The sequence below is a fragment of the Aythya ferina genome (assembly GCF_964211825.1).
Source record: "Aythya ferina genome assembly, chromosome: 3".
NCBI lineage: Eukaryota > Metazoa > Chordata > Aves > Anseriformes > Anatidae > Aythya > Aythya ferina.
In genome coordinates this window covers 46,969,368-46,984,906 of record NC_140298.1, presented here as the reverse complement: position 1 = coordinate 46,984,906, position 15,539 = coordinate 46,969,368, and positions in this window count along the sequence as shown.

The following is a 15,539-nucleotide window of genomic DNA, read 5'->3' as shown; positions in this document are numbered from 1 at the left end:
CTTAAACCAGCACAAATGTTGGTTTATCTAGACTTCTGAGCCTTTTTGATTTCCTTTGCAATGCAGAAGAAAAATAGATTTTTTTTTAAATGAAAAATTATTGACACTTCAGTACTCCCCAAGTGAGTCAACAGAAGGTTTGTCATTGTCTTAAATGAAGTCAGAATCACACTATTGCAGTCCTGCTTAGTGTCATAAAATTGTCAAGCTGCCAGTTTCCTGTTTGATTGTTAATGGCTTTTTTAATGATATTTAAAACACATAAATTATTTGTATAGTGATTTATTCTCCTTTGCAATTAATTGTAGTCATTGGAATATATTTAATCTTACAGTAGGATTTTATTTTGCATGCTGAGGCCATTATATTTTCATTTTTTATGCTATTTGAGAGCTTTGCATTCATCCGAAAGATGTAAGCATGCCAGTGAATGATTGCATGCAAGTTCAGTGTTCAGCTTTCAGGCAGTTTATGACATTCAGTCAGTGTCTTTTCAGAGTAGAGGTTTACATTTTATTATTGTTATTTTCTTGTAAAGCTTCTGACACATTATTGCTAGGATTTCAGGTAAATCCAGTATTATATCTTTCCACATTTCTTCTTCATATTTGCTGGTGCCTTTTTTTTTATTTTTTAATTATTATTATTTTCAAGGAATACTAAGAATGAAATGTCCATATAAAACCATGTTACATCATAAAACATAAAGCATATTCACTAAGATAATATCAGAATGAAAATATTAGTAGATATAAATCCATCTCCAAGAAAAACAACAACAACCACAAAAACACCTATATTTCTCTGCATCTGTTCATTAAATAGAAAGACACTGCCTCTAAACAGGCTAAGTCTTAAGGTCATGTATCTCCTTTTAATGGCCCAGTCTTTAAAGGAACATTCTTCCAGTTGTTAAACTAGCTCTAAACATAAAATTTATGTGCATGAGGATGAAGTTTGTATTCACACAGACAACTAAAACAAGGTTTATATCCTTTTTCCCCAAAGCTGTGTTCTCCCACCTTTATGATGCTTATGCTCTTGAGATGTGGAAGCATGTGAGCTAGGCCCACAAAATTGCCAAAGTGGCCTGAACTGCATGTTTTTGGTATCCACCTCTCCTTTGTATTTTGCAGTCTTCGTTGGCTTCCTGACCTTGTCAGAAGGTTGTCAATGTTTACCATGAACAACCGAAAACTAGGAAAGCTAGAAAAAATGGAAAACATGACATGTTACTCCTTGAGTAGCTATCAATAATGTATGGGCAGAAATAGAGCATCATAGGGGACGTCAGCGTGGGAGACGTCTATTAGAGGTCCCGTGGAATGGAGTGATAGACTTCAGTATTACACCAATACCAATGGCATTACAGTTCTTTATCAAGTGTCCACAGTGCAAAGAGATGGTCAAAAACATCTCATCTAGTAAAACTGAAAGTTAAATGTGTAGACTTTTAAACGTTCTTTATTTGTGGCCCTTTTAAAACATCTCCACTGTCACTAATAGCAGCTAAGAGTAAGCTTGTTTTCCCTTAGCCATTACTCACCACTCCTTAGCAAGTTGCCACCTGTGGATGTCCAGGAGCCTGCAAAACAGTCTGGAAACCCCACGCCAAAACCAAAGCAGATATTGCAAGAAAGAAAGCATATTACCTGGTTTGATAAAGCCTCCAGGAAGTCTTCAGATGAGACCTGAAACCAGATCTTTCAAGTCTTGGCCTGTGCTTATACATTAAGAACAATTTTCTTGTCAATTCTCCACAGCTGTATATCTTGGTAGCAACTTCTGTATACTTTGTTCAGGATCAGCGGAGGGATTTTGCCAACAATAGTAAGCTCAAAAAGAAACCCTCCATCAAAACAAAGTTATATGCAACTAAAGTGTGGACTAGTTTTTATTATTCCTATATGCCTTTCATTCTCTGGTCAATATGACTCAAAATTAATGACATGCAGAATAGGATCTGAGAAATTCTGTTAATCTGAGGACAAATAATCTGATCATTAATAGATACAAATAGTATCTAAAGAGTTTATACTAATGTAGGTGGCAGATGCAAAGTCACTTCTAGTTCTGACTGTCAATGTCCTAGCTCTAATCAGATCTTGAGGTCTCTTCCAACCTAGAAATTCTGTGACTATTGTCTGGGCTTAAGTTCCATAAACAATATGTTTTCTCTGCATTGTTGTAATAAACAAGATTGAGTGACAATTCGCCTCCGAAAGTGAGATTAGTATTTATTCAGGAATAAATTTCTATTTAGTAGTTTTTAAATGCACACATAAATTAATAGTTAAGCTTGTTAACAGCTCTGAAATACAATTTATTTATTTGTTGGTGTAGGTTGTTACTCAGCAGGCAATTCAGGTCTGCAAAATAGCTGCATTGTTTTAGTTGCTGACAGTCACAGTGCTTTAAATCAATTATTTCCACAAGTTCCATGAAGCAGTTTGTAGATGGTCTTATTTCATCAAAGCATTTTATATTACTCTGATTGCAACTTTTGTTCTTCTATAAAACTTCCTATAGGAAAAAACTCATCTCTCAGACACCAAACATACGGGAAAATCTGAAAGCAGAAACTCCTCAAAAGCACCCACTTATTAACCCTGCATCATGGGGTTAAAATTCAGAGAAGGTGGTAATAAACTTTGTTGAATAATTCTTGGCTCTAAGCTATAGCAGACAGAAAGAGGAATTTCTGAATAATAAAGCAAGTTTGGCCACGTAACCACAGCTGAGGTCTGAATGTTGTAGCAAATGGATGCTCTCTGAGTTATAGAAATTAAAGGTCAGTCGTTCAAACACCAGTTATTTTATTTGACTTACATAATTAGTAGCCATTACCAGCCATTTCAACTGTCTGGTAAATGTTTATTTACTTTTGCTTCATGTCCCCAGAGCAGCACAAAACAGTCTCAACACACTGATGTATCTAGCAGCAAAAAACACCTACACTGTAATCAGAGGTGTCATTGCAACAAGGGCAAAAGCACCTCTGATGCCTGGGTACCACTAGAAGGACTCTCTTCAGTATTGACCTTAGTGCATAGCAGCTGCCTCTGCATGTAGTCGTCATTTCTGGGCAGATTTGTCCAATTTATCCTGAGCTCCCAGTGCCCCAGTGTGCTGCTGCCCAAGCTGGTTTGCGCAGTACTAGTGCAAATATGTTTGTTCCTGCTGAAAACATGGCTGTGCCCTTGTGAACATGCCCACGGAAACAGGGATGCACCAACCCTCCCTTCCTAAAACGCTCATGCTAGATTCACAGAGTTTGTGTGGCAGGGACAACTAGTGAGATAAGTTCTCTGTCAACAAAATGAGCAAAAAGCAGAGGTAGAGGCACAAATGCCACAACTGCAGCCTCAGCGGTACCTGGGGAGTACATTGACTTCCCAGATATCCATGCTAGCTCACACCGTGACTTACCTACTGACACTGTTCGCAGATCCAGAAGTCTTGTTCATGAAGACAGCTTAATTGCCTTAAATGAAAATGCTTGCATACCACTTGGGACTTTTTTTTAAAGTTAAACTTTAAAAAATGAGTATGATCTAAAGTCACATGATGTAGAGACAGTCAAATGTCCCTGGGATGAAACTGTATGAACTCAAGTGCTACACTTTGCTGGTGAGAACTTTTTATGGGTACAGCAGGGAAAGGCAAACAAAGCTGGTTCTTTACAAAAATAATTGTTTATTATTCATTCATTTTTATTTTGTTACAAGTAGGAGATAAGGTGAAATAAATGTTTCAGCTCATCTTCCTTTATCGCTGCAATCCTTTTCTGGACCCACTAGTGACATAATTTATGCTTGTTTCTCCATATACTGCCATTGCCCTGTATCAGAGTTTAGCGTATACCTGGCTGATTAATTCTGATAGCTGGAAATAATACAAGGAAGATGTTTTTAAAGTAAATTATTATAGGGGAAAGGTTTGCATAAAAATGAGAATTTCCATCAACATAATGATGTTTGTAAAGGGGATCTAAATTTTCCTTCAAACCATTCACTAACTGCTTAAATCCCCTTACCTCTGTGAACATTCACAAACAGAAGTACCAGGGTTACTTTTCCCATCACCCAAAAAGATAAACATGTTGATAAGATAATATGAAATAGAAAGGCAGTTTCAGCTTGATATTTTTTCCTCTCGGTCAAACAAATGCAGAGAAGCAGCTATGAAAATAACTTAAAATAAGCTTTAATGCCAGGGTCATGTCTGTTCCTAGTGATAGAGGGATGATGTTTAAGGATGATGGATGAACATGCTGATCTCTTCTGTCCTTAAAAAACTATGACATCAGGTCTCTAAGCTCTGAGAAAGGTCAACCATCTTTTCTGAGGCAGCCAGAGCAGCAGAAATGCATATCTGACCAAGACTTTTCAGAGCACTTTGAAGGCCCTCTAGGAAGCTGTGATAACACCCCAAATTTAGAGCAGTCAGTCGATGGAAGTATTGCTAACATGACAGTTTCAGGGTTCAAAGTAGCCTGTGAAAACCGCACAAGGAGAAGCAGTCTTGGGTATTTGTCGAAAATTCCCTTCCCTAGCTGATGTTGGCAGGCATCCTATAGGCTGGGTCAGGCTGCGAAGCTTCAAGGTGAGCAGCTGCCCTTAGGCACATTTGTACTCACTCTTATTTGCATCTGAATTTGCCCTGAAAAATCTGCAGATGCATCCAAACCTCAGCTTGCCAGCCCAGGCCTGGCATCAGGGCCACAAGAAGGAGGGGGTGGCCAGCAGGGTGCAAGCTGATATGGCCAGCTGCGTGAAGAGGAAGGGATGCCTTGTGGCTTCTGTCCCAGGCCCTGCACTGATAGCAAGGACCTCCTGCCAGAAGCAGTGGCTGGACACTTCCTTTCTCCTGGCAGGCCACAGATCTGCGGACATTATCCGCAAACAACAGCAAAGGGGCCAGCTGAAATTTGGCCAGTTCAGGTGATACACAATTTTGCTACCTCATAGTTCGTTATAAACCTCACAGCCCTTTCTGAATCTAGGAGATAACCAAGGGAATTCATTAAATGTATTGGCTTATTAAGGATGACATCATCTTTTAAGATTTATTATACTTCATGTGTTCCCCACCACAGGTAATTGTAGCTGATTAAGGATATGAGGGCCATCAGTTGTTCAGATATTAGATAACACTGCTGTCTTTCTTTCTTAGCTTTATTTATTATTTTTTTTTCAGATTAGTAAGTGAGTCCTGATTTACAGCATTGTGCCATGTTTTTAACCCTTTTTTCCATCCATCAAAGGCACAGAAAAGCCATTTCAGGCCATTTAAATTGGTTGCTGCCGCCATTTTGCAGCCACTTGCTGAGGCGATCAGCTCCGGTGCAGACGCGTTCTGCAGCGGAGCAGGGGATCGGGTCAGCCAGGGCTTTTTTGCTGCACCGAGGCCACTAGAGGCAACCAAGGGAGCCGCCAGGGCCTGGCAGCCTCAGGAGGGAGCCTGACGAGGCGTAGGCGGAGCCAGCAGCGCCCCCTCCCCTGACCTTCAAAAGCTGCCCCTAGGGAGCGGGGTGCAGTAGTGTGTGCAGGCAGGGTAGGGTGTTGGTCCTCGCTCAGAACAGCTCATCTACTGGCTGCTGACCTATAGCTAAACCAGCTATGGTCTGCGCTAGGCAGAAAGCTCTTTCTAGAAAGTCTGCGGCCACCCAGACTGAGTGCCTGCTCAAAAATGTGGCAGTTCAGGTCTCTGGATGCAGGGAGTGCCTGAGCCTGTTGCTGCCATCTGAGGGAGTGTTATCAGGACACCAAGTTAGGTGTGTGTGTGTGTTGATCCGCTCGAGGGTAGGAAAGCCCTGCAGGAGGATCTGGATAGGCTGGACTGATGGGCTGAGGTCAACTGCATGAAGTTCAACAAGGCCAAGTGCCAGGTCCTGCACCTGGGGCGCAATAACCCCAAGCAGAGCTACAGGCTGGGAGATGAGTGGTTGGAAAGCTGCCTGGCGGAGAAGGACCTGGAAGTATTGGCTGACAGTCAGCTGAATATGAGCCAGCAGTGTGCTCAGGTGGCCAAGAAGGCCAACAGCATGCTGGCTTGCATAAGAAGCAGTGTGGCCAGCAGGGCTAGGGAAGTGATTGTCCCCCTGTACTCGGCTCTGGTGAGGCTGCACCTTGAGTACTGTGTTTAGTTTTGGGCCCCTTGCTACAAGAAGGACATCGAGGGGCTCCAGCGAGTCCAGAGAAGGGCAACAAAGCTGGAGAGGGGTCTGGAGAACAAGTCTTATGAGGAGTGGCTGAGGGAGCTGGGTTTGTTCAGCCTGGAGAAAAGGAGGCTCAGGGGTGACCTTATCACTCTTTGTAAGTACATTAAAGGAGGCTGCAGTGAGGTGGGCATTGGTCTGTTCTCCCACATGCCTGGTGACAGGAGGAGGGGGAATGGGCTAAAGTTGTGCCAAGGGAGGTTTAGGTTGGATATTAGGAAGAACTTCTTTACTGAAAGGGCTGTTAGGTATTGGAATAGGCTGCCCAGGGAAGTGGTGGAGTCACCATCCCTGGAGGTCTTTAAAAGATGTTTAGATGTAGAGCTTAGGGATATCATTTAGTGGAGCACTTGTTAGTGTTAGGTCAGAGGTTGGACTCGATGATTATGGAGGTCTCTTCCAACCTAGATGATTCTGTGATTCTGCAATTGTGTTTCTAAGGATGGTTCACAGCAAATTTCAAATCTCAGTTTGAAATTTTATCTTACTTTATCTCTAGTAGCAGTAAGGTCTTCAGAGTCTGAGGTACATAAATAGCCGCTTCTTGGAGCAACTAATCTGAAACCCCTAAAAGACTTTGTTCTCTGAAGCAGTGTGTGGATGCTGGATGAACAATACTTACATTATCATATCAGGAGTGAAAACATGAAGAAAAAGGTAAGGTTTATTATGTTTAATTTCTAAAAATGGAAAACTGTAAAAGTTAAGAGAAATAGTTAAAAGGAGTGGACAAAGAAGTAAATGTTTATATTAGTAGAATAGTAAAGTCTATACATCACACATTCTGAAAAGGAAAAAACACTAAAACGAAACAACAAAAAAACACACGCGTGCACACATACAGAAACAGAACAACAAGGCATTAAAAAGAATTTGAAAAAAAGCCAGTGTATTTAAATAAAAGAACAAAGGAGGCTATTAGAAGTAAAATAGCCATCCATCTGAATGTGCATATCCTGTGCAAGTGAGGAAAATAAAACAAAACAAACTTATCCTGTTAAATGTAGAACTCTAATGAGGCAAACCAAAAAAAAAAAAAAAAAAAAAGTGACCTCCTAAAGGCACAGAACTGACTAATAAGAATGTTCTCAGATACCTCAGAAACAGGAAGCCTGTTAGGAAGTCAATGGCCTGAAAGATGATTAAGGTGTAAATGGGATACTCCAGGAAGCTAGGCCCAATGGCAAGAAAGCTAAAGGAATGATTTGCATCAGTGTTCTCTTCAGAAGAGGTCGTGGAGGTTTCCACATGTGAACCAGTCTTTCCAGGGACAAGCCAGAACAGTCTCAAATCAAATTGTCCACAGAAGAGATTTTCAGAGCAATTCAATAAAGCAAACAGTAGCAGAACTCGAGGACCAGGTAGCATTCAACCAAGCATTCTAAAGAAGCTAAAATATGAGACTGCTAAGCTGCTAATTTCTGAAATCAGCCTTGAAAGCAGAGAAATACAAAGTGGCGAATGTGATGCTATTAAAAAAAAAAAAAGTTTAAAGAGCAGAGCTGAAAAACTACTGACCAGTAAAATTGATTTCTGTACCAGACAAATTGGTACAGATCATAGAAAGTAGAATTGGTAAACACATCATTTTGTAGAGAGAAAACATGCCTCACAAATCCATTAGCATCCTTTGAAGAAGTTAATGAGAATCAGGCTGAGGGCGTGCTGCCTGGTAGTGGACTTGGGTTTTCAAAAAGCTATTCACATCACCAAAAGGTCTTAAAGAAATTAATCAGTCATGGGATAAAAGGGAGGGCCACTCACATGGTTTAATACATGGTTAGGGAAAAAAAAAAAAAAAAAGGAAAGAAGAAGATTAGGTATAAATTGCCATCTTTGCCCAGTAGAAAACTGCAATCCAGTTGAATCCCATGTGGCTCCTGTTATTCTTATTTAGATTTGCTATGGAAACAGAGATGGAGCCAGATTATGCTCCCACTCCATAGCTTTCAAATATTTTCTTTAATCAGGAAAGATTGCACAGCTTGGTCATAAAAGCCTTTATGACCAGGAGGTCATTTCCAGGAGTATGTTGTTGAGATTTTGTGGGTTGGCAAGGGGGCTTATCTGCAAGGAAGAAACTGTTTCTTAAATTAGAAGTTGCAAGGCAGGGATCAGTGTAGTATCTACCTCAGGCTTGACAGAGGTGGCAGATATTTTTCAAGTGTATGTCAAGCAAATTAAATACCAATATTGACCCACCGTCAGCAAAGACATTTCTTGTCTGTGAGGGTGAGAGAAAAGAAACAGATGGCCAGAATGGCCAATCTGTGGGCCAGGATTATAATACTATAACAAGGAACAACTTGTTATAATTGAAACCTCAGATTTTCCCAAATAGTCAAATTCAAGTAGCTTTATTCTCCTCTTTTATGAATTGATGTTCTCTTTTATGTTACATTAGGCAATCCAAGAAATCTAGGTAACTTGTTTTGGTGTAGGTATATGGAAATGAGTATCAAGAGCTAACCATACCTAGTCGCATGTAGAAAGAGTTATCTGCAGAAATTGAAAAGTGAGCCTTTTCAGACACTTCCAAATCTCAGTCCATGAGAGCTTTAGGGCAAAGACAACCTTTGTATCAATGTGTATGCGTTTATGTTGTTTCTTTGATATTAAATAACTAATATTTTTCCTTTAGTGTTGTTATGGTCCCGTTAAACGAGACGTTGTTTCAAAACCTATCTTTCAAATATACTGCACTATAACTGTTGCATACAATGATAATAACTCTATGCAAAGAATTTGTTCACAAAGTGTATTGATGATACTTAGGGTTATATTTTTATATTTCAAAGTCTTTTGCTTGCATAACAGCCATTTTGGAACATGGTAGTTAGCATGATTATGTAATTTTTACTTATCTTACTTTACTTAAATCCAAGTGGCTATGTAACGGTCTAAGATCAATGCTCTTGTGTAAGAAATGCATGTATCTGACTTTCAGTGGAGCCATGAGTAAAGAACAGGTAAGTCATTGCATAGTTTGGTACAGCTTGCATATGTATACACTCTTACCTGCATACACACTGTGCATCTTCTGGAAGTGCTAGAGGGCATGGAAGGTACTGCATACCTGCATTGGGTAGTCTGTCTGGGAGACTCCTGTGTGGGGAAGTAATGATTTGCAGAAGCAAAATTAGTGAAAGTCTCAAGAAACCACAGCACAAACCTGTCATAATAGCTATAAAAAATCCATTTTCCCACTCTTACCATGATGATAAAGTTAGTGAAATCGGTGCAGTTAAGGATGCCTAACACCTCGAGGAAGGATGGTTTGTTTATTTCCTTTAGGTTTGATTATTTTTTCTCCCATCATTTAATTTTTAGTTGTTTCTGAAAATCAGCTCTCTTCAAACCAGCTACCCAGACAAAACTCTTCAAATTCTTTTTTTTCTTTTTTTTTTTTTTTTTTTTAAATCATGCCCACAGAGATAATAAATATGTTATCCAAATAAATCAGTTGGAGCCAAGTCTGAAGCTTCTGAAAGACTAGCTCTTCCCAAAACAAGTGGACTCTGTAATAAATATGCCACCGATACACTTCTGTTAGGTCACAAGAAAAGGAGTATGACCATTCTAGCTTCTTGTGGAAGAAGGTCCGGGCCCTGTAGGGTTTTATAAGAGCTGCTTCACAGATTCACATCAGCTACAGAGGTACTGCCCCTTTTGAGGAAAGTTGTGTTTGTTGTTGAAGGCAGCAAAGATCTCTTTGGTTTAGTTTCTATGTTGCTTATCAGATGCTGATTTAATATAAATGATACGGACCCCACTGATTTCAAATAAATTGTTTCATTTTATGTTACCTGTAGATTTGGCTCATCTAGTACCACTGGCAACACTCTTGTGTGGGTATTGTTTGTCATTGCCTTGTGCATTGTGTAATGCCAGGCAGTGCCCTCAAATTGCTCCAAGCTCTGGTTAGAGCAAATCAGTTCACATCAATTGACAGTGCCGTGACAGGTTACACCATCTGAAATGTGGGCCTAATGAGCAAGGCAATGCCAATCTGATCTGACAGTGGCTTCTAGTGACATTGAGCAGCTGTCAACAAGGACACCAGTGCATGGAGATAGAAATTCTGGAACATCTACCTGGATTCTTCTTTTAGTTATCCTCAATTTGCACAGATTTAGCGAAATTGATTGTGTTTGCAAGGAAACCACGTGGGAACTAGGTCAAGTAGCACAATTTTGTCTGTGAAATACTCCATTGAAATGGGCAGAATGATACCCACTGCTTTCAGGGTTGAGTACAGCCCATTATTGTTTCTTGTACATCAAATGAGTCCAATCAGTTGACAGTTTCACAACAGGAATTAAAAAAAAAAAAAAATAATCTTTTTCATTAGGTTCCTGAGGCATAGTTTGCTTAAGGCTGAGAAAAACTAGAAAGTCTTTCCATATCTTTCTTTGTTACTGTACTCTTCCCCAGAAACCTGTTGTCTGTCACTGTTGATAGCAAGATGTTGAAAGAGCTGAATTTTTGGTTTGAGCTGGTAGGGACATTTCTATATGTATGATGAAAGGGTGAATAAACCCATATTTCTGCATGAAAACTATGTGTCAAAAAATCATGTAATTTCATCCAATTCTGCTTATATTTCCAAGAGATTAGGGAATTGCAAAACTGACTAAAGGAGACAGCTACCTGCACTGACATTGCCTCACTGAAATTTTCACCAGTATTCTTTTTTAAATATATTCGGAAATACCTGTCCCAGAAAGACTACAAGTGAAGCTAAGTCCACCAGTGGAAAATAACAATGAACATTGACTTTAGTAGAAGATAGACTGTATCTAGGGAACAGAACATTTCTTCTGCACGGAGAATGCCCTTACCATCTGAGGGATGAGGTGGCAGATAATAAGTACAAATCTTTGTTAATGTAACCATAAAGTTTTACAGTTAAAATAGAAAAGGTCAAGCAGTCCAAAAATCAAGGTTTCTTTAGCAATCTTTAACTTGGCTGCATTCCACAGCTGGAGTATTTTCTGTTCTGTCTTTCTTTGTTAAATGTGTCATGTAATATATTCCTCTTTGACACTAAATGTGTATGATAAGTATACAAGGCATGAATTGCAGTAGAGATAACTGTTGCCATAGGAACCTTAACTTTTGCATTTGCCAAGTTTGAATCTATAATAGTGTAATCATAAGACTGCAAGGCAGGGGAAGGTTATATCCCTCTGACCCCTCCCTTTGGAGGAATCCCTTCTTGCACACCTCCCTGCCAAGCTCCATGCTCTCACCACCAGCAGGTCTGTACATCTGTGTGGGGGATGCTGGAGACAGTGGACTTTTTTTTCTACCAGGGTGACTTTTCAGGGGCTGTTGTGGTCCCTCGAAATTTCCAGGTGAACCTATAGGATAGACCTGCCTGCAAGCTCCTGTGTTGCCTTGTTCAACTAGTTCATGAACCCAAGCATTTAACAACACTTACCTTTTTTATTTTATTTTTGGCTATTCTAAATGTGTTTTCCCTAAACTTCTCACAGATACAGACATACAAAGCATCGTATTTTATGATGTGAAGAGCCAGTATGTTTCTTGTATGATAACTTCTACTGAACCCAACCATAACCAGGAACCCTACTATAGGGGCATGAATAAACTTATTTGTTCCCTGAGCATTAGCACCTACAATTTCCTAGAGGAAAACACTGCACAGAAGCTTTTCTCTTCAGGCCCTTCATCCTAACACAGTCCTAAAATGTGAATTTCTGCCTTGATAAAATTTTGATGTATTAGTGTTTGCTTACTCCCAAATAGAACTGAAAACCTGAAATATCAAAGGCATGAAATAGAATTGCGTAGTGAAACATCTGTTGGAGATAACAAAACTGCTCATTTTGTATTAACTCAGCACTCCACTATCTTTTTCTGAAGAGACTCACCACCTTGTGGAAATTTGATCTGATACCTTGTGTGTGTTTTTTTTTTGTTTGTTTTGTTTTGATCCAAGGGGAAGAGATACAGGAATACAGTCCATGGTGGAAATGCCCAGCCACTGTTGAGATGTTTTGATACAGCCTGGTGGCTTTCATGCCTCCAGTGTAAGATGAACAACTTCTGCAGACATAAAACACTTTCAACAATTTTCTGTCCAGTGATTTTTCCTGAAAAGAAGGGAGGAAGGAAAGAAGGAAAAAGGTAGGAAAGAAACAGAAGAAGGAGGGACAGAAAGAATTCTGCCTTTCCTCCAAAGCACATGCAGTCCTGAAAGACAGCCAACGGGAGTTGAAAGGTAGCTCCCCAAGCAGCAACCTTGTGTGCCATCACTTGATGAACGAAGTATTTGTTCTTTCTCTCTCTTGGGATGATCACTCATGCCAAGTATTCTGGCATGCTCCTGAGCCTGCTGTCCAGATGATATTCACTTACTAACAGGAGCATTTGTCTTTGGGTAGTGCTCTAAGTTATACCACTGGGGTTTGCAGGGCATGAGAATTTTCAGTGTTGGAAAGAGAATAAAAGACCACCTCCTGTCTCTTCAGGCAAGCAGAGACTCTGCATTCTCTCCATGTAGGCTCTTTGTTATTTTTGTCCAGAGATTGTCTTAGATCCAAGTCAACCAAACAAAAGCTGATTATCTCACCTTTAAATACAGGGATTACAGCAGAGAAGTTGACACTGGGTAACTGATCTCCCACTTGAGCGGCTGAGGGGGATATCCCTTACGATGAAACAAATTTGATGGAAGGAGGGGAAAAAACTGCCAGGCTAAAGATTAATGCAGAGCCATAGCTCCAAGCATCATGGCTGACATTTGACTCATCATTCATAGTTATTTCTATCTACAGGAAAAAAGAGCACAAATAAATAGCAGTTTTAACTCCCACTGCAGTAGAAAACCAGCTTTTCCTCTGGAAAGGTTCACCATAAGGGAAACTTTCTTGGGAAGCATTAAAGAGAAGAAAAACACCAGTGTCAGTTAATGCTGACACCTCTCTCTTTTCTCTTCCCACAGCCCTACAACAAATTTTTTGGTGTTCTGCTAATGACATATATTACCCAGTTATAGTGGATGCCTTGGAACTAAATAGGCTACAATTTAATACCTGGAAATACCCTCTCCGGAACAACTCTCTTCTAGGAATACCATAGAACAGGTCCCAGGTTAGTACAAAGAAATGCTCATCAGGATTCAGATGTTACATGTATGCAAAGGTAATTTTAAGTAACCCTCTCATTTCCCTAGTCCTTGTCTGCTTCTGCCAGTTCCCTTGGCACTGAATAAAGCATATTAAAAACATTTTTAATCTTCACCAGTGAAACAAAGGGCAAAAGTCCTGATGACAGCCTGGGCTTGCTGAGGAAGATCTGGGGGCTTCTGGGATTTCCTGAGGCACAGTCATGCATAGCTGTTCCTCCTGTCTAACTACATCCTCTCTACAGCCTTTTCTGGGGGAGTTTAGGGGTTATTGTAGCTGTAGCATGTTCATCAAGGACTTTCCTACTCTGGTGCAATCTTCCTTAGATCTACCTTAACATGTTGTTTTTAGTTAGCAGAGAAATTGAGGCTAATCTTTTTCTTCAGAGTAGGTTAATGCTGAAACCAGTTTCTGGCACGTTCACGCTTCTAACTCTGAAATTCACAGAATCACAGAATTGCTGAGATTTGAAGAGATCTCTGGAAGTCGTGTGGTCCAAATCCCTTCTCAAGGAGGGCCACCTAGAGCAGGCTGCCCAGGTCCATGTCCAGGTGGCTTTTGAAGATCTTCAAGAAGGAGACCCCACAGCCTCTCTGGGCAACCTGTGCCAGTGCTCCGTCAGCCACACAATAAAGACGTGTTTCCTGATGTTTGGATGGAACGTCTTGTGTGCCAGTTTGTGCCCATTGCCTCTCGTAATTTATATATTGGTAAAATTTCAAGGTATTAAGAGTCCTGGTAGTAAGAGAAACCAGACACCATAGAAGTATGTTTCTGTTCTCCATTTAACCCGCAGTATCTTCATTCTGGAAAACATAATTTCAAAAGATGACGTTTTCACTTGAGCAACATGGTTAGGAGTGGGCCTGATTCTGCTTTAAGTTGGTGCAATTTCAAGGAGATAATCCTGATTTATACTCAGGTAACCGAGAGGAAAATCAGATCCATTATATCCATAAGAGCAATCATATAATAAAAGAGCTGGAGTTTTAAACTGTCATTACAGACAAGACAAATAGATTTTCTTGTCACCCATCCTCACAGCCTCTGACAGCTCAGAGCTCTGGTGGATGGGTTTTTGAACTGGAGGATGATAGGAACAAGCTATGAAAACACCACAGAGTGTCTTTTTGGCATTTTACCTTTTCCTCTGGTCTTCGTTTTATCATCATAATCTAGATAAGAAACCGCAGTGCACAGTATGAGTAGCATTTTGATGTCATGCAGGCTGCTGAAGAAGTGGAAGATACAGCCTAGTTCAAGTGTCAGACATGCATCGGCAAGATTAATTTACAGCGAAGTCAGAAATCTGAGTAGGTTTGAATTACGCTCCTCCATAGTACAAAAAAAGATTGCACTATGAAAATTGATGTGGCATAGTGCAGAGGTGAAAGAAGAAATTGGTTTCTTTTTACTTTAAGGATAGCATCGGAGTCTAGTATTAAACCAAGCTAGTATGATTACCTAATACTGGCATTAGAAGACAAAAAATATTCATCTTCTTCTGGTCATGCCAAATTCCCCTTTTCTTTAATTGCTCTGGGGAAATATGGATTTACACCTGAACCAATAAAAGCAGGATGAACTCCTTTTCAGCACGTAAGAAGAGAAGAGACACAGACCACTCTACAAAGCAGAAGGAAAAATTGCAAAGTAATTTTTACCAGCAAAACACATTTTGCCCTCCAGTATGAAGCAATGGGGAACAGCAATCAAAATTGATTGTTCCAGTTAAAAGTCTGCATCATGATGTTACCGAAAAAGTAGCATGATGAGCTCAGCTTTTCTGACAACGTGTCGCAGTAAATATAGACAGGAGCCTGTTAAGATTAAAGAGTTCTTTGGCATATCATACATTTTCTTGATTCACTGTGCATCATTAAGCTATCCCTTTTTATGATGCTTTGTTTATTTCATGGACAAGCCATTAAATTCAAATTACATCTTGAAGGAAATTTACTTCTTTTGGGTCCTTCTGTGGAAAGCTCTCATTATCTGTATTTGTATTTCTAATGCAGATGAATGGGTCAGATCTTAATAGCAGGTCAGACAGGTGAGGTGGTTGTAGACATCAATAACACTACGCTTTTTTGCTTTAGCTGCTCTGCTTCTACTTTTTCTTTGCAGAATCTCCAAATATTTTTGTAGATATGTAAATCAGGGTA